At 41.1% G+C, this 26,298-nt stretch overlaps 1 protein-coding gene and 1 long non-coding RNA gene across 2 annotated transcripts in view; one reads left to right on the forward strand and one right to left on the reverse strand.

The window, feature by feature from the left end:
* The window catches only part of LOC138962701 (uncharacterized), a 223,453-nt gene that overhangs the window by 16,358 nt on the left and 180,797 nt on the right, over positions 1-26,298 (forward strand). The window lies entirely within an intron of this gene.
* LOC138962695 (uncharacterized) lies at positions 2,230-21,659 on the reverse strand. The gene is made up of 2 exons (XR_011454579.1): positions 21,463-21,659; positions 2,230-6,646 (listed from the first exon to the last, which is right to left on the reverse strand). It is a non-coding gene; the product is annotated as an uncharacterized lncRNA (long non-coding RNA).

The following is a 26,298-nucleotide window of genomic DNA, read 5'->3' on the forward strand; positions in this document are numbered from 1 at the left end:
AATAAATAGTATCCCTGCTTCTTATGCAGGCGATCGGGGTTTAAGTCCTCGCCGGGAAGGTTGTCGTAATGTGCTGTACTTTAAGGCCCACTCTAACGGTCTGTTCACATATTTGTAGTGTTTGTGTATACACTTAAGTTCATTTTCAAAACTATTGCTTTTATTGAATGGTTATTTCATGCCCAGGAATTGGGTTTTGTATCGGTAATCGGCGAAACTCCAACCCTTATTTCAAACCATCAAAAACTTTGCAGTTAAAAGTGCGCAACATTGCCGAACTTATTCAGGGTAAAGGGGGTAGGGAGAGGAGGGGTACCCCCCGCGGGTTAGGGGGAGTCCCATATTGGTTGCGACTAGAAAGAATTTACCCGATGCTAACCAGCATGTCGTAAGAGGCGACTAACGGTTCTGTTTCTTCTCTTCTTTTGTCTTATTTCTGCCTTACCAGTCCTTTCACCTATATTTCCTTCCAAGAAAACTCTCCCTACTATTCCCTGCAGTTTTCCAATTCTTTTCTTGTTGTCTTATTTCTACCTGACTGGATCCATCACCTTAGGCTTTATTTCACTTACCAAAAGTCTTCTTTTCCACATCCTTATTTCTCTGCACCCCGCATGTCGTATGAGGCGACTAACGGATTCAGTTTCTCCTTTAACCCTTGTTAAGTGGTTCTTGTATAGAATATAGTCAATGTTTGTAAAGATTTTAGTCAAGCAGTATGTAAGAAATGTTTAGTCCTTTGTACTGGAAACTTGCATTCTCCCAGTAAGGTCATATATTGTACTACGTTGCAAGCCCCTGGAGCAATTTTTTGATTAGTGCTTTTGTGAACAAGAAACACTTAACAAGTGGCTCTATCCCATCTCCCCCCTTTCCCCTATCCCATCTCCCCCCTTTCCCTCGTCGCGATATAACCTTCGTGGTTGAAAACGACGTTAAACACCAAATAAAGAAAGAAAGAGAGGAGGGGTGGGGGATGCAAAGCTATTTTTGCTTATAACACTTTGTTCGTAGGTAATCTCGCATACATTAGCAAATCAAATGTTCTTTACATACTGTTGGTTACTACGATGTCATACCGCCCTATTAGTTTGCAGTCTGTATTCGTGGTTGTATGTTTTCAGATGAATGTCAAACATTAGATTTGCGATTCACTAATTTCAAGCCTTTTTTTATGAAGAAAACATGGCTTCCTCAAAGCTGAAAACTGGGTTCTGTGTAAGACAATATGACAAGAATCGATACACAGAAGAGTAGGTTTCTTTAAACATTAAATACGAAACCTAAGGTGAAGGTTCAAGAGCTTTCACAGAGCAGAAAAAGGTACAGACGAGTTCCCCCAAAACAAGAATAAGCTTATGAATACAGAAATGAATAGTACTTATAAAAGATACTTTTCATTGTTTTTTGTCTTATTGTTATTGCACTCGCTTGTTGTATATCTTGTTCGCAGTTCAGAGCTGATAGCTTGATGAATGTTGGCCTTGTGTACCCATAGATATGCCACATGAAATAACATATCTTGCTTTTGAATTCATGATGTATTGTACACTTAGCGTTTTGGTTGTTACATATTTTTCTGCTAAAGAGTGAACTTATTATGATAACAACAATGTCTGGCCGATTTCTTACCTGAGTTGTAGAGGTGAAGTAGAGAAATTTGCCCAACCAATTGTCTAAAAAGCACATAATTGCATCCAATTTTATAATTATACATGTGTTATTCAATTATTTGCACTATAAAATGAAATGTGTACTTTGAAATAAACAGAGTATACATAAAATGCTTTTTTTTCAATTTTTTCAATTTTTTGAATTTGTGTGTGTGTGGGTTTTTTTTAAACTACAAAATGAAATCATGTTGAGTATTTATTTTGATTTTAACGTATTGCACATATCATAAAGACAGGGGGTTGTATTTCTTTCAACTCGTCCACAAATTGTAAACGTTACAAAGACGTTTCTCAGATTACACACACACACACACACGTACGCATGCACGCACGCACGCACACACACACACATCCACATGGACACACACACACACATCCACACACACACACACACACATACAGGCACGAACATACTTACGCACTTACGCACGCACACACACACAAACACACACACATGCACGCGCGCATGCACACACACACACACACATAGGCCTACATACACACACACACACACACACACACACACACACACACACATAATAAAAGACCAAATCACTCTGGTTAAATACTTGTTTATTATAAAGCAACTTCAGCATAACACGGGGAAACATTTTTGAAATTTAACTTGTTTTAATCCACGTGATTTCATACAAATATAGATTTACACTAGGAAAACACAATTGAAGGGAATGTACTGTACACCAATTTGGTAAAATTCTGTTTAGCCCACTTGGTACTTTTTCGTTCAAGCTATAACAATAGCTGGCTGGCTAGTATGCGTTTTCTTGTGAAATATATTTGTCAAAAACTGTTTTAAATGTTAATGTGCATTCGTTAATTGGGAAACAGAACAAAAAGTTCATTATTTCATTGTTTGCAGCGCAAATATTTAGCTCAGACAACTAGCTGTTTTCATCCAAAGGCTATATGACGGTTGCAAAGATCAAGAAAACATTTTACACTACAAAATGCATGACACAAGTGATGATATAAAAACCAAAAAAACACAAAATCAGAAACAAATCTGCTGTCTCCTTCACACTAATCATATATGTTTGCAGTATTTTTCTCGCGAAAGGTAGACCCTATTTGTGACCCTCCACCACGGAATGAGTCGCATGTCACCTTTGCATGATTTTCATATTTTTACATTTTCCTAAAGATTTTTTTATGCTCATCCAGTGGTGAAAACCGTTTTAGAAAAGAGCAAAAACTGTTTGAGTCATAAGCCTGTGACTAAGGTGACCCTCACACTGTGACACTCCCCGGACTTATATATTAAGCCTAGCGCAGAACCGCTGGAGGTGACATGCGACTCATTTCGTGGTGGAGGGTCACATTTTGCTTGAAAGGCAGAGTGCTCTACATATCAACATTAGTTTATGTATGATTACTTGATGTTTCACATGCACAAAAACAAAAAAGAGAGAATTCATGTAATTAACGAAGAACCAGATTGAAAGATAAATGGATAAAGAGACACATTTACTTTATTCAAGACGTCAATTCCCCAAATGAACGATGTTTTCGGAAATAAGTCTGTCATGATTGTGGAGCGGTGTGGCAGTGTAGGATGAAGCCGGTCGGCAGCGTGTTATTTTTGCGTCGGCTTGCTTTGAAAAGATTGACTATGTAAAACGAGGTCTTACTCTACCTAACCGTTTAACAATTCTGACAAAGTTATTTCCAAACATCGTCTATTATTATCATTTTGCAATCAAAAGAATGACATTTGAGTAGTTTTCGGATAACAGCTTCAGTATAAATATTGTCAGAAAGGCACAATGCGTAATTCATTCATGTGTAAATCTTCAATGTGTAACCAGAATAACTGAACTACCAAAGCAGCAATCATTGTCAAAAACTACTGTAGACTGCGTTGGATAATAGTTGTCCAAAGGCAGTGGAGACAAATCCGTCTAAAAGAGCAGACTGCCGCAATGTCTAAAGATTACGTTTCAGTTATCGCAGAAAATCAACATGGTTCATTCTACATTTTTCTGCAGCATTGAACAAAATGACAAATGTGATTTCTGTAGAGCTTGCAGTAAATGATAGACACTTAAACAAAAATTAAATCAAAATAAGCGTTTTACTTTTTGAAGATGAAACAAATCAAACTCTCCTAATCACTATTTTGTCACCTCTGAAACCCCCCACAACATCAACAACAAAAGCCACGGCGCCTATAACACCAAGACAGAATAACAAACCCAGAACATTGTCAAAGGCGCACTGAAATAACGTGCATGTGAAAAAACAATCTAAATATTTTGTTAGTATGTTTTTTATTTGGGTCCTTCATTTGTTGATTTTTGCTTGTCACTTATTTTTTGCGAAGCCTTTGAGTAACAGGGGTTACTTGCTCAAGTTTCTCCCCTTCCTTCTGCGCGAGGCGTTGGCCGTTTGGTTTGGCATCACTTTTAAATGGAGACCAGTTAGGATTACTCCAGAAGTCGTCATTGCGGCTGGCATCGCTTTGGCTGTCATCGTCTGTCTCGTCCTCGTCCTCGTCCTCGTCCTCGTCCGCGTCTTTGAGCATCGTGTGTGCCAGAGTTTCATCAATACCAGTTTTGGCAGAAGGATTGCTTGGGTCGTACTGTCTTGTCCAGATCCTAGTTTCATTTTTTGGTCCAATTTCCTCAACGGATTGAGAGGCATGTTTTACATTTCCGTCTTCAGATTCTTCGTCCTTTTTTAGTCTAACGACTGACCCATCATGTTTAAATACAGAGACTGTATCTGAGCTTTTTACATACAGTTTCGGTTGTTTGCCTGCCATTATCGTGACTCAAATAGAGAAGAAGCAGATGTTTCTAGGAAACACTTTTTTTCGAGGAAAAGCAGCTACCCTTTCCTGAAAAATAAAGCCGTCCATAAGGAAAGGACCATAACAGCAGTAAAGTTGTTAATCTTTCTTAACAATAAGGCAGATAGGTTGCAATTGGTACTACTGGAAATTAGATTTACTGTCTTACTGTTAAAAAATAGAAAGGGAAGTGCACATACAACATTATATAATCCTTCATTGATGTGAACGATTTTTTCACACACAAAAAACGCTTAAATTATTCAAGGAATACTAAGCAGTAAATCAGCACATTATACTCGATTAACATTGAGTTTCTGCTTCCTTTTCTTTTAATGTGCACATATAGTTTGCAATGGACAAAGAACGAATTAAATTGAATAGTTCATTGTTTCTTTTTAGGAGGACATGTCATACAATACTGTCACAACTTAGGTCACCATGCAGTTACTTCCTTAAGGATACCTTGCGGGATTGCTTCTCTTTTGTTGATGTTAAAAATAACTTCACCTTTTTAGGATTCAGTACTCATGAATGCAGACTTTTCTGCTTTTGTGTTTCTTTCTAATTTAGTGAGGAGTTGTGGTGCAACTAAGCATACTCTGTGACGAAAAATATAAAAATCTAACGTTGATTAGCATTGAACATGAACATATATAGGAATGTTGTCTTTTTCACGGCGTTTTAATGTGCCTGTTTTTGTAACTTTATTTATGCTATGCGAACATAGATAAAAAAAAAATAAATAAGAAGAAAGACAATGTCCCTCTAAATCTATCCCTCCCTGTATTCCTTTGATTATCTTGAGAGAAATTTTGTTTGAGGCAAAATGCTCCCGAATCATACATTTACTCATTACGACTGTAGTGTATGTATAACCAACTGTTTTTTCAAATTCTTCATGCATTGATTTGTTTAAATCTGCACTCTAAAACAATCTTTTTGAAGTTGACATTCATTCAAATAAATAGGAATTATGGCCGCTGTGTATTTTTTTCCATTTAAAAAACAAACAAACAGAGGTAGTGCACAACAAAAACAGTGTTCGCTCAAAACAGGGGACACGCCTATTTCTAGAAAAAAAACCACGTACACTTCATGAAAGAATGTTGTAAAGAAAGCTTCACGCAATAATTCCTAATCAGGAAAACTGTTTTGTGCACCAAATTTCTTTCAAAGTCTAGTTCTCTCGATTTATAATGTTGAACATTGGTGAAAGTCATTGAAACAGACTATTAGTTTTTGAAAAAAGACTTAAGTGTATTTTTAAGTTTATGAACAATTCTGTATGATGTTAGGTATGACTTTCCCGATTTAACGTCTGAAAGAACCCATTGTTATTCTACGAATTAAGACATTTTCCCAATTACAGTGGTTTTGTTCTTTGTAAAATTAATTGATGAACATTGCTGTAAACACTAACTTGAACATCTTTTGACGTCATGGGTTTACGTAATAAGAAAAGGCTACGAATTCTTCAAAACTGCTGTGCCCCTCGAGGCCGATGTCTGCTCTTTAATCGTAGGTCAGTTTTTGTTTACACCAAACACAACGCAAAAGACACGTTCGAACTGCCTAACTGCACAAGGTGAAAGCGTGTTATTTTATCTCCCTGTTTTGGGGACTTCCGATTTTCCGCGAGAGTTACCTTCTCTTAGTTTGGTTGTGTCTACTTTATGCAAATATCAAGGTGCTTGAAGGTGCGTCTTTTAACGTACAGATATGTTTCTAAGTAATGTGCAGAAAAAGAAAAGGTGGTCAAAGTGCCTCTCTTCATCGACAGACAATTGAGAACTCCAAATTTCTTTCATTTTGTTTTCTTTTTGTGTCCTTCGATTGCTTTAGTCTGATTTCCTGACATACCAACGGCACTATGGCCGCTTTGTTGTGCCATTTTCCCTCCCTGTCTGAACATGAGCCTTTCATCTTTAGCCCTAGCTCCCATAACGTCCGCAACATCCTTGGCATCGCCTTTTGCTACAAATTTACCGTGTTTATCCACGCGTTTTGTACCATCCTGGTTATAAACTGTGAATTGGGCTTGAGCTTTAACGTACACGTCTTTGCTCATGATCTTGTTTGAGGGGTAAACTAACCAGTTATGAGCGCTTTACAGTTTGACGGTCAGTGCGGGTGTTGGTACAATTTCTTTGGAAAGTCTGTTCTGCAATAAAAGAAATAAAGCAACTGAAAAAAACAACTGAAATAAATCAAAATATGAATATGAAAATTGCTGCAAAATTCTTCCTGAGTGAAGTTTGAGCAGTTGATTAAACTTCACAGTTTCATATCAATTCAGGAATTAGTAAAGAGGCATATTTCATTGTCTTCTCATGTTTGGCCTTCATACTCTGAATTGTCTGCCTCAAACTTAAGACATTGTGAACGTATTAGATGAAGTTCTCTGTGGAATTATGTTGATGTTTGAACAATTATTAAAATTGTTCTTTATGCAGACGATATTATCATTTTCTTAGAGGATGAAATAGATATTTATTCCCCCCTCTGTTTCTTTACCTCTGTAAACTTGTAGAGCTAGTTATTTTTCGATAATGACCCAGCAACCAAACAAATAACGAGCCAGCAACAGCCTGAATCCTCGATAGTGCAATGGGTTGAGAAGCTGTTCTGTTTCGGTACTACTTTTGCGACTGAAAAGTTCCGAACGCTCTATACGTACGAAGTATACATCTCTGGAGCAAACAATACAAACATACCGCATTTAAATTAACAACTACAGGCCTGAACACATGAATCTCCATATAAAATTCATGAGTTCGGTTGTTTTCTGAATCTAGATCTGCCGTGCACAAACGTTCACCACAAGCAAATTCCCAAGGCAAGTAACTCATACTTTGTCTAGCGACAAGAGTAGTTCCCCTTCTTTTAACTCAGTGTCTTCGACAACACGTACTGACTGCAATCCGACGGTCAGTTTTCAACAATATTTCATTTTATAAACAGATCACACGCAACCAAATGGACACATCTCATCAATTCAAACAACATAAAGCAGTTTCATACACTATTTTCCCCAGAAAACTGAACTTCATACAGTAATTAACGTTGGAACACGGGTGCAAAGGTTCGTCTGCTAGTCCCATTTGACGTAAGAACATTATCCTAAGCGATACTAAAACATAAACAGAACACACAATATCTGCCTTTACCGCCACAGCAGAATAACAGCATATCTGTGTACTTGATTTTAGTCCAAAACAGGGAAACTGACAAGAAGTGTTAACAGAATGGAATGATTTGCACGGAACTATACAACAGCGCATTAATCGATCGCCTGCGCAGGTTGACTGGTTGAGTGATTCGGATTCGATCAAACTTTCGCACAAAAACTCCTTTTTTCTTTGAATAACTGAAGAAAGGAGGAATAAAGAGGTTACACACCTCGTCTCAGTGATTATTAAAAATAATGGTCTCAGTTCGCGGTCATGAAAAAGCTCGCTGAAGCTCGCATTTTTCATGATCCGCCAACTTCGACCATTATTTTTAATAATCACTGAGACTCGGCATGTAACCTCTACTTATTATGCACTTGAAATAATGAATGCATTTTTATTTTATTTTGGGAGGGGGGGAGGGGTGAGGGGGGAGGGGGGGGGGGTAGGTCAGATCAATAGGAGAAAGCCTGAAGCGATGTCGTTGGGTAGTAGGAAAACACGTGAGTTTGTCTAAAAGCGAAAGTTGAAATTTGTGGGAGTATATTTTTGGAAAGATAGAAGAACCTCTTTATTGAAAGATATATTGAAGGGTAAGAAAAAAAATCAAAAGATTGATTTGTGCATGGGAGAAGAGGATTTTGAGCATTGTTGGGAAAGTATGTATTATCAAAACGTTTTTATTTTCAGAATTTGCGTACATTATGCAGGCGTTTGGGTTACTCGACCATGGTTTAAATAAAGTAAATACCTTATTGTTTCGCTTTTTAAAGCATTACTTCCCGTGTCGATTATTTGAAACTTTCAAAGGCATTCAAGGCCGTCCACTTGACTATCTGGCTCATCTTTTGGATTAAAGTGTCATGTTACATGGATCACGTAACAGGTGCACAGGTAAGGGTATCCCCAATATCGACGTGACAAAATCAAAAAGGACCAATTAAACATCGACGAAAATTCATAATAGCCAAAACCACTTTTACATACATAGAGTCAAACTAATTATTTACCAAGAATATGCTGTTTTGTTTAGCTAGTTTGCGTATTTCGTGTGTTATGCTATTCCTGATGCATGTGTCGATCGTATGAGCGGTCAAAGACGTAAGGTTTTGTGTCACTTTTGAGGTGTACCATGACAAAAATCGCCGTATATCAGCAATGACTTGGTGGATTGTTAGAAACTTTAACAAAATTATGTCTATACATATCAAAAGTACATCGAATACAATTTGGAATATGTCAAGGGAAAAATTTGGTGGTAATGTTTTCTGATCACGGTACCCCTGAGCTATCGTGGAATAAGTATTATTTCCGAGCAGTCTCTAAAACCCTATTGAAATGGTCTGGCGGAATAGCCGACTCGCCTAATTTGAATAGGTAAAATCAGTGTTTTGTTTTAGCGAGGGACGGTTGTGCTGTGCGATGCGTCGCATGTTGTCACCCCTCTGTGTAATTGCGGTGGTCGAGAGGTTGACCGTGCAAGCGTGATACGTCAGAGAGCGATGGGATGACTGATGCTTTCTTTCTTTCTTTATTTGCAGCTGAGAAGGAATTCAGAATGATCGTGCACTTGGTGAAGAGTCTTTGAAATTTGGCATGGTGGTAGGTATGGACACAAGGTTTTCAAAAACCATCGCAAACAAATTGAACTTGACCTCGATTGGTCTGTTTGCGCAAAATCCAATATGGCCACCACCGGGAAAAAGGACTGCTAAATTACACCCATTGTTACCACTACAGCATTGAGAAATACAACCTTTCACATGTGTTTTAGTGCAAGCAACCCATGCCCAAGATGGATTTGACGTTTGGAGGTCATTTTAACGTCAAAGGTCATTCATATGTGTCACAAAGATGTGAGTAGCATAATTTGTGATGTGAACAACGTCGTGATTTTAACCTCCCTAAATATCGAAGTGCGACGCTATGTGGCTGGGGAGCGTTATTCACGGGTTTTGTGCGTTCCACGCAAAACTGGCTTTAGCTTGAGATGAGCTGTGTTTTGAGACATGTAGCTGGTCTGGGGTTAATAACGTCACAGCGTTTGAGATTTTCAACCGGGAAGGTTGTCGGCGCGTGTCGGTCTTGTTCTGGGAACAAGTACTCTTTCAAGAGACGGGTCTCTTAAGGTAAATGATTTACTATGTTGTATATTATTGAAGTTTGATTACATAGCTGCAGTGTAAAGGTTAGTGTATACAAAGTGCACTAAATCTTAGTGTGAAGTTTTGAGAGAATTCTTGTTGTAATTGTATCACGGTTTTTTATGGGGAATTTCTTGAACATAAATGTTACGTATTTATGTTATGTTTAAGTCGGTGATGCTTTGTATGGTAGTGTTATTCATAGATTAAGCATTAGTTTGGATATTGAATGTGGACGGAATGTGAACGTAGAATGAACGAGAATGTATGAGTTGGTACATGAACGTTTGGAAGAAGAGATGGTTTTAGAGAATGTTGTATTAAGACTTGGTTAAATTCTTTTGGAGCTTCCATGAGGGGTTTCCATGGCGTGTACTAGGGAGGGACCTTACACGGAGAAGCGCGGGACGATGGTGGCGAGCAAGGGACCACATCGGCGCAGGATGACTAGACGAAGGAGTCTTCATCATTACCGGTCGTAGCTGACGACGGTTGTTTCGCTAATGGCGGAAGGGTTTCTCGGGGAGAAACGTGAAAGGTGCGTGAGGCATCTATAAGGTGAATATAATCATCTTTGTCGTGAAAGGTGTGTGTTGGCATCTACAACGAGAGTTGTTTGGGAATTCATTATTCTACGAGGATTCAGCGACACAAGGAAGTGAAACTGGTGACATGCAGTGAGCCGTGATTCGAACTCGTGAGTGTCTGTCAGTACCTTCTTTTGTGCGTTAATCTATATTTGAGATAGTATCTTTATAATATGTATTTACATGCATTGAGTGAAAGCTGAAAGATTGTGTGAACTATGTGTTGGAAAGTTGATTCGTATTGATGTATTTGAAGTGAAGAATTATGTTGTTTTGGTTGAGGAAATAATAAGCCTGTATCTTCCAAATTTCTGTTGTTTAAAGTGTTTGGTGTGAAAAAGGGTAGAGACAGTGCAATAGGGCAGAACACGTACATTTCATTTATTTCACATACAAACCACTTTATGACAATATGTCATTTTGAAGGTCATTTCATTTCAGAGTGTAATAACTCTGAACCTACTTAATTTAAAAAGAAACAATTAGTCTCTATACCCATGTTTTTGACCACTGGGAGTCTATTTCTGAACTCCTTGAATATCTCAGTCTCACCAGTTAAGCTGAAAAGGTATATATGCCATTCAAAATGGCCCCCTTCATAGCCCATGTTTTTTTTTGCTTTTGAGCAAACAAACTATGCCCGCTGGATGCCTGTCTTCCCGAAGGACATGGCTTGTCTGCCAGAGACCCATCCAAGTGTCCATGAAGCCTTTGAGGAAGGGAAGTTCGTTGTGCAGCGCAGTGACAAGAAGTTCTCCCTCATGGCGCTTGACCAGAGCCAGGAGAACAGCATCAAATTCCTGAAGGAGGACAGTGGAGCAAAAGGACTCTATGGTCAACCAGAGAAAAAAGAGGTTATTGAACTCTCAAAACCAGAGGTCCTGAGAGTCATTGATGAATTTGAAAATGAAAGTCTTTCAGCTTCAAACAGAGAAGTCAATTTAGAGCACCCAGAGTCTTCTGTTGCTGAACAAAACAAGTTCCTGAAACATCTCAAAGCACTGCTCTATCTTGTGAAAGAGGGAACAGTGGTCAACCCATTCAAGGAGACAGGCTCCCAGATCGTCACACTGGACACCGGTGAAGTCAAGGACCCAGTAATTGTCAACTGCTTGAGGGAAGCTCCAAACATCGGCAAGGCCATGTTTACAGAGTTTGTGAGAGACAGACTTGAAACTTGCTTCAAACCATTGTCTGATGTTATCCCAAGGGCCAATTTGTACACTCTCAGCAACCGGCCACCTGTGGACCTGAAGAAGGGTGCTAACAAGTAGGGATCAGCAAGGGCAAATGCGGCGCTCATCACCAAGTTGTTTCTGTCCTTGCTAGGACGACCTGATGGTGATATGGACGACTTTTTCAGACATGAGATTCAGCGTGAGCCTCCTTCCTTGTGTGATCGTGGAAAACTGATGTCAGGTACAAAGTCTGCTCTTCTTGGCTGCCTGCCTGGAATGCCTGATCCTGGACGCTCTCCTGCAGCAAAAGAAGCCTCTGTGATCGTACTGGATATGCCAGCCATCATCCATATTGTCAAGCCCCAGCGTGCCACTGTGTTTGAAGAATACACTATGCATTTGCTACCCTTCTTAGAGAGCCAGATGACCAACAACACCACAAGAGTGGATGCTGTTTGGGACACATATCAGGATGCAAGTCTCAAATCACAGACTCGTGCCAAGCGGGGTGAAAGTGAAGGAAGGCGAACTAGAGTCTCAGCAAAGATACCTATTCCAAAGGGAGCTGACTGGCAGAAGTTCCTCAAGGAGTCTGGCAACAAGGATGAGCTGTTCCAGTTCCTCAGTGAGCAACTAGTGCGACATACCACTGATGCAAGATATCATCTCCTGACTACGAAGGTTGACCTTGTGCTCACTAACAGACCAACAAATATATCAGCCTTATCTCCTTGCCACCAAGAAGAAGCTGACACACAGATGATGCTTCACCTCTGCCATGCTGCTGAGCAGGGACACACTAAGGCCTACCTCAGGACAGTGGACACAGATGTGGTGGTTCTTGCCATCCATCACTTTGATCAGCTGAAACTGTCAGAGCTGTGGATTGGATTTGGGTCAGGAAAGACATTCAGAGACATTCCAGTACATTACATTGCTCAACAGCTGGGACCTCCACGCTGCCAGGCACTTCCCTTCTTTCATTCCAACACAGGATGTGATGTAACATCGGCCATGTTAGGAATTGGCAAAATGACAGCGTGGAATACATGGGCCACTTTTCCTGAGGTCACTGACACCTTCATCGCCATCACCCAGGACCCAACCAGCCTCACACTCGACTCACTGCACATGCAGCGTCTGGAGCGTTTCACTGTGCTGATGTACAGCAAAAACTGTAGATCAACGTCTGTCAACGAAGCAAGAAAGCTGATGTTTACTGTTGGTCTCAAACCTCTGGAATCCAACCCACCAAACCAGCATGCGTTGTTCCAGCACACAAAGCGAGCATTGCTCATCGCAGCTTTCATCTGGAAATAGTCTCTGTCCAAAACCTCCAACATCCCAAACTCAAGTGAATGGGGATGGGAATGGAACGAGAGAACCAAGGCATGGGTGCCATACTGGACAAGTCTGCCTGACGCCAGCACAGGGTGCTCACTGTTGCTCCACTGTGGCTGCTTGGTTGCTTGCAAAGGAAACTGCAAGTGTCATCGCGCTGGTCTTCGCTGTACGTGGTCCACTGTGCGAGTGTGAAGGAGGCTGCGCAAACAGTGCCAGTGACTAAGTCCAGAACTATAACATCGACAATTCTGAGCACCATAATTCGTGTTTAACTAAATAGTTAGTCGTGAGTTCAAGAACTTGAACCGTGAGCTCACAGGGCTCACGCATTGGTGTACAAACCAATTTCATCTTTTGAAGTTAATAAATTCCAAAGTTATCGTCTTCGTTAACTGAAATGACCTTGAAAAATGACCTTTGACCCTGAAAATAGCGGTGAAACACCAGAGATCTCATATTTGGATTCCTTGCACTAGAAAACATGGGATAGCAGACATTTGACAAGGTTCTAGTAATAATGGGAGCTGCTATATGACATTTACTGCTTCCGTCGGCGGCCATATTGAATTTTGCGCAAACAGGCAACAAAACGTAAGGTTGAATTTGTTTGCGATGGTTTTTGAAAACCTTATGACCATACCTAACTCCATGCCAAATTTCAAAAACTCTTCACCAAGTGCACGATTGTTCTAGATATGACAGAATTCCCACCGCGCTATTGGTGTTTAACGTCGTTTTCAACCACGAAGGTTATATCGCGACGGATGACTGATGCGAGCGGATGTGTTTGTTGTAGTGTGGGATGAAAGTGTTTTTATTAATTAGAGTAATTAGGTTTTATTTTAGTGCCTACGGCAAGAGGAACATGGAAGCGGAAATTATCTTGTGCATGTCGGAGGACAGTAAAGCAGTGTTCTTCGCCGGTTCGGACTGAGTGTAACTTCAAGGACTTTCGGCAGTGATGTGATTCCTGACTGTGTTGTAGACATTGGTAGGATTCAGAAGGAAGAGTGCTGGTACAGTGCCGAACGGTGTGTTCTGTGTGACGAGAGGTATTTTGTTATAACCTATTTGTATAATGATTATGTTCTGATTTGAGTGAAATGTTTGAAATGTTCATTTGTTTGTGTGCCGTGTGTGTTGTTCGAGTGCGTGTTGTCATTGTCCCGTATGCATGAGTATGTTTGTGTATGACTGTGTGTGTACAAATGTATGTCCGAGTGCGTGAAAGTAGAATCCCCGTACACAAAAAAGCAAACACTGGACCATTAAGTCAGCCCACATCTAAATCCCTTGACAGAATAGTTGCATGTATTTGCTCACATGTTAATTATGCAAAGTTCCGGAACAAGATTTAAAAACCGCAATAGAATTCATGACTTCGCATGTCTACAGACAAATGATAGATACATGTACTGCCGAAGTTTTATTTGTGTGTAACCACTGGCGTAAATGTACCAGCCATGTAAAAACATGGGACAAAAATTGAAATTACACGCGGTTTTCCACTGACAGCGGTTTTCGCTGCGTGCATCTCAAAACATGCTGCGGTCACGCGTGACTGGGCATCGTTGTAGCACACCAATCCTTCAAATAGATATAGCATGTTTAAAGGCCTAGACAATTTACACCAGTGAGTATACGCAAATGAAACTTTGGCAATCGTTGTATTAATCATGATTCTGTAGACATGCAAAGTCATGAATTTGTAGGACATAAGTGAATAATCCTATGACGGGGTTTAAAGCGTTTTTTTCTCCCGGAACATTGCATAACATCTGAACAAATAACTGTTACATATGACATTTTACTCGGTGTCGTTCCATTATGGCATACACTCATGACAGTTTAAATTAATCCACTTAGTCGTTGCTGAAATACGGCGCTTTTTCTCATGGTACCCCTGAAAATTGACCCAAGACCTCCCGTTTTTGGCCGCTAATGCGCTTGACACCTGCAGCAGTCGGAATAGCATAGCACACGAACTAGCTGAACCAAAAATAAAAGTTCTGGATAGAAATTGATTTGATTGTTTGAATTTCCCCTCGTATATAAACGTTATCACGTTTTGCCTATTATGATATTTCGTTGATTTTTTCATTGGTTGCTTCCGTTTTTCTCACTTCGATTTTGGGTGTACCCTTACTTGATCAACGGTCAAGTGATCCCTGTAAAAGGAATCTTTGATCCGAAAGGTGTGAAAGACAGTCAAATGGACGGCCTTAAATCACATAGAAAGATTGAATGAGATAGCATGGGAATAATGCTTTAATTGCGTGCGAAATGTTTCGCAATACATATTTTGTTATGTTTATATAAACTTGGCCGAAACATTATTGCAAGACATTTCGAACCCAAATTAAAGCATTAATTTTATTGTCATTTCATTAAAACTGTATATGCCAGTTAAGGCCGTTTACTTTACCATCAGGATCACCTTTTGGATTAAAGATTATTTTTACAGGGATAACGTGACCGCCGTTCCAAAAAGGGTACCCTCAAAATCGACCAGATAAAAACAGAAAGGCCAAATGAAAAGTCGAAAAAAAATCACAATAGGCAAAACTGTGCAACTTTTACATTCCAAAAGAAAGTCAAATGAATTATGTACCCTGAACAGATTGATTTGTTTAGCTAGCTTGCGTATTTCGTGTGTTATGCTATTCCTACTGCTGCAGGTGTCGATCGCGAGAACAGTCAACAAGTCGCGTAAGGCGAAAATACAACATTTAGTCAAGTAGCTGTCGAACTCACAGAATGAAACTGAACGCAATGCAATTTTTCAGCAAGACCGTATACTCGTAGCATCGTCAGTCCACCGCTCATGCTCATGGCAAAGGCAGTGACATTGACAAGAAGAGTGGGGTAGTAGTTGCGCTGAGAAGGATAGCACGCTTTTCTGTACCTCTCTTCGTTTTAACTTTCTGAGCGTGTTTTTAATCCAAACATATCATATCTATATGTTTTTGGAATTAGGAACCGACAAAGAATAAGATGAAAGTGTTTTTAAATTGATTTCGAACATTTAATTTTGATAATAATTTTTATATTTTTAATTTTCAGAGCTTGTTTTTAATCCAAATATAACATATTTATATGTTTTTTGAATCAGAAAATGATGGAGAATAAGATGAACGTAAATTTGGATCGTTTTATAACAATTGTATTTTTTTTTTACAATTTTCAGATTTTTAATGACCAAAGTCATCAATTAATTTTTAAGCCACCAAGCTGAAATGCAATAACGAAGTCCGGGCTTTGTCGAAAATTACTTGACCAAAATTTCAATCAATTTGATTGAAAAATGAAGGTGTGACAGTGCCGCCTCAACTTTTACAAAAAGCCGGATATGACGTCATCAAAGACATTTATCAAAAAAATGAAAAAAAGTCTGGGGATTTCATACCCAGGAACTCTCATGTCAAATTTCATAAAGATCGGTCCAGTAGTTTAGTCTGAATCGCTCTACACACACACACACAGACACACACAGACACACACAGACACACACACACACACACACACACATACACACACACACACATACACCACGACCCTCGTCTCGATTCCCCCCTCTACGTTAAAACATTCAGTCAAAACTTGACTGAATGTAAAAACGGGACTTTTTGCGTAATTTGTTTAGGGTATCATGACAATTTGCGCTGCACTTTAGCACAGACTAGTTGGATTGCCTTGAGACTTTCAGAATATTTTACCAACATAATAGAGATACTTCGTGCAAAAGTTTGGATTTTGAGGGTACCCTTATTTGAGCGGCGGTCACGTGGTCCCTGTCAACGAAATCTTTAATCCAAAAGGTGATCCTGATAGTTAAGTGAGCGGCCTTAACTGGCATATACAGTTTTAATGAAATGATACTGGAATTAATGCTTTTGTTTGGGTTCTAAATTTGTTGCAATAATTTGTTGACCAAGTTTAGTTTGTATTCTTTGAGTTTCTTTGTTTATTATTTTTAAACGGGACGAGCGGATTTTTTCAGAGGTATTTTGAGATATTTATATGTTAATTAAATCCAAAAACAAAGAGACTGCCAACATTCCAAAATTCAGAATAAAAAAACAAGAAAGGTAGGTTGTTGGAACGTTTGTTATTGACAAAACAATACATTCACTTATTAAAGTTCCAATGGGAAGGCTGGGATCACACAGCCGAGTGTCATTCACTTCACGAATGCGATTGACTCAGAAAGCGCGAAAAATAAAATACTAAATTGTCTCGATTCTTGTGACCCTTCCTGCTCAGTGCTCTCGTGGTGACCTTGGTCCCAGTATTCCTGCTCCAGCCATCCCTGAATATTCTGCTGCCAGCCTGGGATGCTCCGGGGGGGTCGACGGAAGGACGCAGTGGCGGTCTGCTCTCTGAGGAGACGCTCACTCAGTCTGGCTCCGCGACTTAACATTCAGTGTCGTAAGTAGAGGGCTTAGTAGGTAGCGGTGCCTGTGTCCCTTGCCAGGAACAGGACCAATACTGAACACCGTCGAAGTGACTCAGCAGCAGTGCAGTGTCATCTTCCGAGGGTAGCCTACCGCAGCGGCCTGACATCCTTCCCTGGAGTGTCTGTAAAATTAGTGAGGGTGCCCAGGTGTCTGACCAACACTGGGGGCTCATTGATTCGACAAAGTCTGGCGGCGGAACGAAGTTCAGGGGTGGATGTTGCAGTGAGTGCTGGGACGGGGCGGCGTGGGTGCATACTGGGAGAAGGAACAAGCGTCGGGACCAGCAAAAAAAAAAGCAAAAAGACAAAGCAAAAAGAGAATGAAATAAAATAAACACATAAAGAAGAAAAAAGAAAAAAGAGGAAAAAAAAGAAAAAAAGAAAGAGAAAGTGAACAGGAGAGAGAAGAGGAGACAGAAAAAAGAAAGAAGAACGAGAAAAAAAAAAAAAAATAAAAAAAAAAAAAAATAAAAAAAAAAAAAAACCTCCCAAACTCCCAATAAAGACCCCTCCTTTTAAAATAAAGAAAAAGAAAAAGAGAAAAAAAAAAAAAAAAAAAAAAAAAAAAAAAAAATACATTCACTTATTGTATAGTGAATGTATTGTTTTGTCAATAACAAACGTTCCAACTACCTGCCTTTCTTGTTTTTTGATTTTATATGTTAATTAGTTTAGGTATTATCATACGTAATTGTGTTTTAAAAACATAGTTGAAAAGTTCACACGTTACGCTAAGTAGCATGCGAGGAAAGTCAGCGTGAGGGCGTGTGAGTGGATGGATGTTGCACCACACTTTGAAGTAATCCCACACTTTGAAGTAAATTACTTCAAAGTGTGGGGGTGTGCCCCACACTTTGAAGTAAACCCATTTTTACTTCAAAGTGTGGGGGGATCTTCCAAAGTGTGGGGGGATCTTCCCACACTTTGAAGTAAACTCAGTTTTTACTTCAAAGTGTGGGGGGATCTTCCCACACTTTGAAGTAACTTACTTCAAAGCGTGGGACTTTTACATCACCTGTTTGAGCCTGATGATTTTGTCCAAAAAAAATGGCAAAGTCTTTTGGATGAGTGAACAGAAAAAGTGAGCGAGCCAAGAAACATAGTGATGTTTGTTATCAGGCTTTAAGCAATGTCCCATTGTTGAGTGTGACGAAAACTCGTGGTGACGATTTTAAAACATGTTGGGTCATGCGGAGACTATCTGGGAACAATTGGGCTAATTCGGCACGATTTTACAAGCATGGGCTCACTGTAAAAAGCCCCCCTACGACATTTCTCCACAAAATGTCCCCACTGTCACAATTTCCCGCCAAATGTCCGCAACTGCGATAATTTCCCGCCAAATATTCCAACTGCGACAACTCCCCGCCAGATGTCCAAGCTACGATAATTCCCACCAAAATTTCCCCACTACGACATTTCCCCGCAAAATGGCCTCAACTGCGACAATTCCCCGCCAAACAGTCCATCTACGACGATTCGTCGCCAAATGTCCCCACTACGACAATTCCCCACCCAGTGTTCCCCACTGCGACAATTCCCCGCCAAATGTCCCCACTACGACAATTCCCCGCATAGTGTCCCCCACTGCGACAATTCCACGCCAAATGTCCCCACTAAGCCAAACTCCCTGGAAAATGTCCCCACTGCGACAATTCCCCGCCAAACGGCCCCACTACGACAATTCCCCGCCAAATGTCCCCATTACGCCAATTCTCCCTGGAAAATGTCCCTACTACGACAATTCCCCGCCAAACTGACCCACTACGACAATTCCCCGCCTAGTGTCCCCCAATGCGACAATTCCCCGCCAAATGTCCCCACTACGCCAATTCTCCCTGGAAAATGTCCCCACTGCGACAATTTCACGCCAAACGGCCCCACTACGACAATTTCCCGCCAAATGTCCCCACTACAACAGTTCCCCGCCTAGTGTCCCCCACTGCGGCAATTCCCCGCCAAATTTCCCCACTACGCCAATTCCCCGCCAAATTTCCCCACTACGCAAATTCTCCCTGGAAAATGTCCCAACTGCCACAATTCCCCACCAAACGGCCCCACTACAACAATTCCCCGCCAAATGTCCCCACTACGACAACACCCCACCAAGTGTTCCCCATTGCCAAATGTCCACACTACGACAATTCTCCCTGGAAAATGTTATCACTACGACAATTCCCCGCCAAGTGTCCCCCACTGCGACAATTCCCCAACAAATGTCCACACTAAGACAATTCTCCCTGGAAAATGTCCCCACTACAACAATTCCCAGGCAAACGGCCCCACTACGACAATTCGTCGCCAAATGTCCCCACCACGACAATTCCCCGCCAAATGTCCCCACTTCGGCAATTCCCCACCAAGTGTCCCCCACTGCGACAATTCCCCGCCAAATGTCCACACTACGCCAATTCTCCCTGGAAAACGTCCTCACTACGACAATTCCCCGCCAAACGGCCCCACTACGACAATTCGACGCCAAATGTCCCCACTACGACAATTCCCCGCCAAATGTCTCCACTACGACAGTTCCCGCCAACTGTATCCCACTTCGACAATTACTCGCCAAATATCCCCACTGCGACAATTCCCCAACAAGTGTCTCCCACTGCGACAATTCCCCGCCAAATGTTCCCTCTGCGACAATTATCCCTGGAAATATCCCCACTACAACAATTCCCCGCAAAAAGAACTCCACTGCGACAATACACGTTTCCCTGCATTTCCGGGTGTTCTTGATTCGTTCCCGCGTGTTCTATATACATCCTAAAGCTTTCTTAAAAGGCCAACACCAATAGAATAAACATCACTGTGTTTCTTGGCTCGCTCACTTTTTCTGTTCACTCATCCAAAAGACTTTGCCATTTTTTTGGACAAAATCATCAGGCTCAAACAGGCGATGCAAAAGTCCCACGCTTTGAAGTAAGTTACTTCAAAGTGTGGGAAGATCCCCCCACACTTTGAAGTAAAAACTGAGTTTACTTCAAAGTGTGGGAAGATCCCCCCACACTTTGAAGTAAAAAATGGGTTTACTTCAAAGTGTGGGGCACATCACCACTTTTTGAAGTAATTTACTTCAAAGTGTGGGATTACTTCAAAGTGTGGTGCAACAGATGGATGGATGAAACGCCCCACAATGATTTTCTAGGAAAAAAATTCGTTATCTTTGAGTGGGTCAAAAATAAGCTTTTCCGTGAAGTACTTTGATGATAAAAATAATCCCAATATACAAACTTTGCTTGGATATGATAAATTATTCTGCGTAAGTGTTGAAAAACGTGTAATTTGTTTTGATATTTATTTTATTTATTTTATTTACGAGGATTTATATCGCGCACGTATCTCACCACACAAGGCGACTCAAGGCGCATGTTACCTATTAATGCCGTGTGAGATGGAATTTTTTACACAATATATCACGCATTCACATCGGCCAGTAGATCGACTGCCTTTAGGCGCTGCATCCACCTTTCACGGCCTATTATTCCAGGTCACACGGGTATTTTGGTGGACATTTTTATCTACGCCTATACAATTTTGCCAGGAAAGACCCTTTTGTCAATCGTGGGATCTTTAACGTGCACACCCCAATGTAGTGTACACGAAGGGACCTCGGTTTTTCGTCTCATCCGAAAGACTAGCACTTGAACCCACCACCTAGGTTAGGAAAGGGAGGAGAAAATAGCGGCCTGACCCAGGGTCGAACACGCAACCTCTTGATTCCGAGCGCAAGTGCGTTACCACTCGGCCACCCAGTCCCTTATGATATGTCATAATATATTACGCAAAAGAATGCAAATTAAACAAATCAATTATCTAGTTAATCATTGATTGTACACGGAAAATTATCGTTGATTTAGTTGTAAAAACATGAACACGCAATAACCGCGCATCAAAATGTGACCCTATTTGAACACAGGTAAGTTAATTGTAAACGTTATATATAGTATATCATGTTTTGTTTTGCAGCTGTAAAAATAATACCAAGGAACAAACGTAATGGAAGTAGCTTGAGTTCGTGAATAACCCCTAAAAATGGTATTTAACACACGCCGGGAAAACATGTCATGGTACACAGAAAGACTACTAAACACTCACTTGATGCAAATTAAGATGCTGGGCAGTAACCTGTGTGTAGTTGACGAAAGGTGTTTTTCACTGCGAAAATACTGACCGCACAGAGAGGAAGTCTGAAACACGAGAATGATTACATATGACAAGCCTTCACTTCGTCAGTCAAAGTAAGGAATTGAAACACGTTTTACTCTGTGTGCGGCCCTTTCATTAAGACTGATGGGAAACAGTTGATTGGCTAATGGCAATGCGCTTAAATCTATTAGCACAATCTAGGAGTGACATGTGGCTTATCTTCTCCACATTACCAATGCTTGATCCTAAAGTTCCCCGCTGCTAAAAGCAGAAATGATTTTTGACTTATTTCGAGCTAGACTATGCAGCATTTGGAAGTCGACTTATTCGACTGACTGTCCTTCGTACATGTAGCAGACGTCAGTGGGGCGGGGATATAGCTCAGTTGGTAGCGCGCTGGATTTGTATTCAGTTGGCCGCTGTCAGCGTCAGGTCGATCCCAGGTTCGGCGGAAATTTATTTCACAGAGTCAACTTTGTGTGCAGACTCTATTCGGTGTCCGAACCCTCCCCCCGTGTACACTACATTGGGTGTGCACGTTAAAGATCCCACGATTGACAAAAGGGTCTTTCCTGGCAAAATTGCTAAGGCACAGTTAATAATTGTCTATCTATACCCGTGTGACTTGGAATAATAGGCCGTGAAAGGTAAATATGCGCCGAAATGGCTGCAATCTACTGGCCGTATAAAATTTCATCTCACACGGCATCACTGCAGAGCGCCTAGAACTGTACCCACAGAATATGCGCGATATAAGCCTCATTGATTGATTGATTGAGTTCAGTAATGAAATGAACAGTTTTAGCAAATTTCAGGACAACAACGGTGAAATAGAAAACGCGAAGGCCTGGAAACATTCTTACCATGTAATCATAGCACCTGCCTCACAGATGAATTACATTACAAGAAATAACATGCCAACTTATGTTTTTGCGAACAAGCGAACAATCGTGTCACTTTGACTTTAGGGGACGTCCCTTAGATGCTCGGGGGTTGTTCATTATTTTTAGCACAGAAACTTCTGGTAGGCCTAGATGGTTTTTTTTACCAATGATTAACTGGATAGCCTATTAAAGTGTAACTGTATGCTAATGGGTACATTTAGCATAACTGTAACTCACACTGTTAGTTGCTAATAAAACAAGAGGCGAAGCCTTCAAGGCTCCCGTAAGAAATCGACAAACAGTAACATAAACTCAATCACTCTGTCACACATACACACATAGTAAGCATAGACACAGTGCAAGAATGGGAGACGCTAGATCTAGATCTGTCTGTCTGTAGCCTACTTACGGGGACACGACTGCCACTGAGATCGACACTGCCCTTTCGACAGCGCTTCCTCGCGCAGACACTGAAAACACGCTGTGCAGATCAACATGTAGGAAATCTCCTTTGGTATCTTCTTTATCTATTTACACCCCCGGTATAGGGGTGTGTATAGGTTTCGGTCGATGTGTTTGTTTGTTTGTTTGTTTGTTTGTTTGTTTGTGTGTTTGTGTGTGTGTTTGTGTTCGCATATAGATCTCAAGAATGAACGGACCGATCGTCACCAAACTTGGTGAACAGGTTCTATACATTCCTGAGACGGTCCTTACAAAAATTGGGACCAGTCAAACACACGGTTAGGGAGTTATTGGGAATAACCTTCTCAGTTGGTGGCAGTGAGAATGGTTATTTCCCTTTGACCAACGGGGGTGTTTTTCCTACCTGCTGACTTCTGACGTCCGACTTCTGACGTCTGACTTCTGACTTCTGACTGTCTCTCTGACTTCTGACGTCTGACTTCTGACTTCTGACTTCTGACTTCTGACTGTCTCTCTGTCTCTCTGACGTCTGATTTCTGACTTCTGACGTCTGACTTCTGACTGTCTCTCTGTCTCTCAGTCTCTCTGACTTCTGACTTCTGACTTCTGACGTCTGACTTCTGACGTCTGACTTCTGACTTCTGACTGTCTCTCTGTCTCTCTGACTTCTGACGTCTGACTTCTGATTTCTGACTTCTGACTTCTGACTTCTGACTTCTGACTTCTGATTTCTGATTTCTGACTTCTGACTTTTGACTGTCTCTCTGTCTGTCTGTTTCTCTGTCTCTCTGTCTGTCTGTCTCTCTGACTTCTGACGTCTGACTTCTGATTTCTGATTTCTGACTTCTGACTTCTGACTGTCTCTCTGTTTCTCTGTCTCTCTGGCTTCTGACGTCTGATTTCTGACTTCTGACTTCTGACTTCTGACTTCTGACTTCTGACTTCTGACGTCTGACGTCTGACTTCTGACTTCTGACTTCTGACTGTCTCTCTGTTTCTCTGTCTCTCTCACTTCTGACGTCTGACGTCTGACGTCTGACGTCTGACTTCTGACTTCTGACTGTCTCTCTGTCTCTCTGTCTCTCTTACTTCTGACGTCTGACTTCTGACTTCTGACTCCTAACGTTTGATTTGACTTCATGGTGACTCTCATGCTCAAAGGGAAATAACCACACTTGTTAGCAGTGCCTGCTCAGTTGGTGGCGGTGAGAATGCTAAGGACGGGGGTGTTTTTCCTACCTCGGAGGAATTTCTTGTTTTTTCTGGAGCCGCTACGAAACCGAACAATGTGAAATCGTCTTCCCCGAATCGGCGAATGCGGCTCGGTTAGAACTGAGAAGTGAATCTATACCACAATGCTTCACGCGATCTGACCCAACCTTGACCCCTGACCTGGTCTACATACCACACACAACACAAACCAGTCACCTGTTTTTACCCCCCCCCCCAAAAAAAAAAAAAAAAAAAACAAACCCACCACCACCCGTTTTCTTTGGATACACACTTTATCTCCATATGTGGGTAACGTGCCGACGAAATGTTGATCATTGCTTCAATACTTTGAAGCTGTTGCTTGGATAATAACCCGGTAAAATTAGTATTTCGGTGTTCAGCCAGTCTTTCTTACAAACAGACACACACATACACACACCCACACACGCGCATGCATGTACGCACACACACACAGGCTCTCTCTCTCACACACACACACACACACACACACACACACACACACACACACACACACACACACACAGATCTCATACATACAAAACTCATACGCACATAGACAGACGGACACACACACCTTTACAAACAAACACACATACACACACAAACATACACACGAACACACACACACACACACAAACACCCACACCCACATACACACACTCTCTCTCTCAGTCTCTCTTTCTTACACACACACACACACACACCCACACACACACACACACACACACACACAGTGACTCACACAGATCTCATACATACAAAACTCATACGCACATAGACAGACGGACACACACACCTTTACAAACAAGCACACATACACACACAAACATACACACAAACACACACACACACACACATACACACACACTCTCAGTCTCTCTTTCTTACACACACACACACACACACACACACACACGCACACACACACACACACACACACGAGTACACATACACAAACAGTAACAATAACACATGTGCACAAAATAAACACACACACACACACACACCGCGCGAGATAGAAAGACTACAGGGAGGCATGAATTCATGATGCATTAATTGACGCCAAACACTTTTGACCGTGACGTAATCTTCTTATGAGACCTTTATCCAGTCTTGGATAACCACACACACATAGACTCGGAAATGTTAAAGTTTCTATCACACACGCACGCACACACGCACACACGCACGCACAGACAGACAAAAGTTAGCATCGCATAGGCTACACTTACGTGAGCCAAAAAACCGGTGCAGAGGGTCATCATATCGTAAAATACATGGATGGCGATGAAACCGTCAATACCCTCGAAATGTGCATATGTGGCGAAAAACTTGCAAGGCATGGCAAAACCGGCACACACACACAAAAGTACATCTAAATCGACCTGTTCACAAATTTATCCAAACGCCCGCAGGAAAATGTGCCTTGTCAAATGTTCTGATTGCTTATCGTTACTGACAACATCGTCAAGTTATTGAATCAATCACAGTGCGCAAAGAGATTTATACAGAAAATCTTGGAAATAATGATTCAACTCAGCGCTACGCGCTTTGTTTAATAATTCGTATCTCGATTTGCTCTATATATCTCTTTGTGCACTGTGATGTCTCAATAACTTTACTACTACTACTACTACTACTACTACTACTACTACTACTACTACTACTACTACTACTACTACTACTACTACTACTACTACTACTACAACTACTACTACTACTAATGATAAGTGTCTGCAAGACTTAGTACTTGTGTCACACCACTGATGTGAAACATTTGATTGGCTAATGGCAATGCGCTAACAATCACATAGAGCATATTCATGCGCCTGTGCCCATCTCAGGTGATGCTACTCAATTAACCATATCCACATATCGAGACTCTGGGAGTTACTTCCCTTGTTTTAGGAAGCAAACACACACAAATGCTGCTAACAAGCGCTGTGCTTGGGGACAATGTAAAACGGATGATAGGTATCCTGAACGCTGTGTTGGCGTGAAATTCATCCCATTTGTGAAACCGGGAAAGCATCTGTACCATCTAGATCGCTGCCTTCGCTGGATAAAAGCCTGCAATCGCCCAGCTTACCAGTTGAACGTCAACACAATCAAGTCGTACACGTACATTTGCAGCAAGGTCAGATCTCGCACGACTTTGATTCAAGGCCTATTGCTAATTTTTTGATGGTTTGGTCTCAGTGTCACAAAAATATGACGATCTAATCAATCACTGATTTAAAAAACA

This window comes from Littorina saxatilis, linkage group LG3 (genome assembly GCF_037325665.1).
Source record: "Littorina saxatilis isolate snail1 linkage group LG3, US_GU_Lsax_2.0, whole genome shotgun sequence".
Classification (NCBI taxonomy): Eukaryota; Metazoa; Mollusca; class Gastropoda; order Littorinimorpha; family Littorinidae; genus Littorina; species Littorina saxatilis.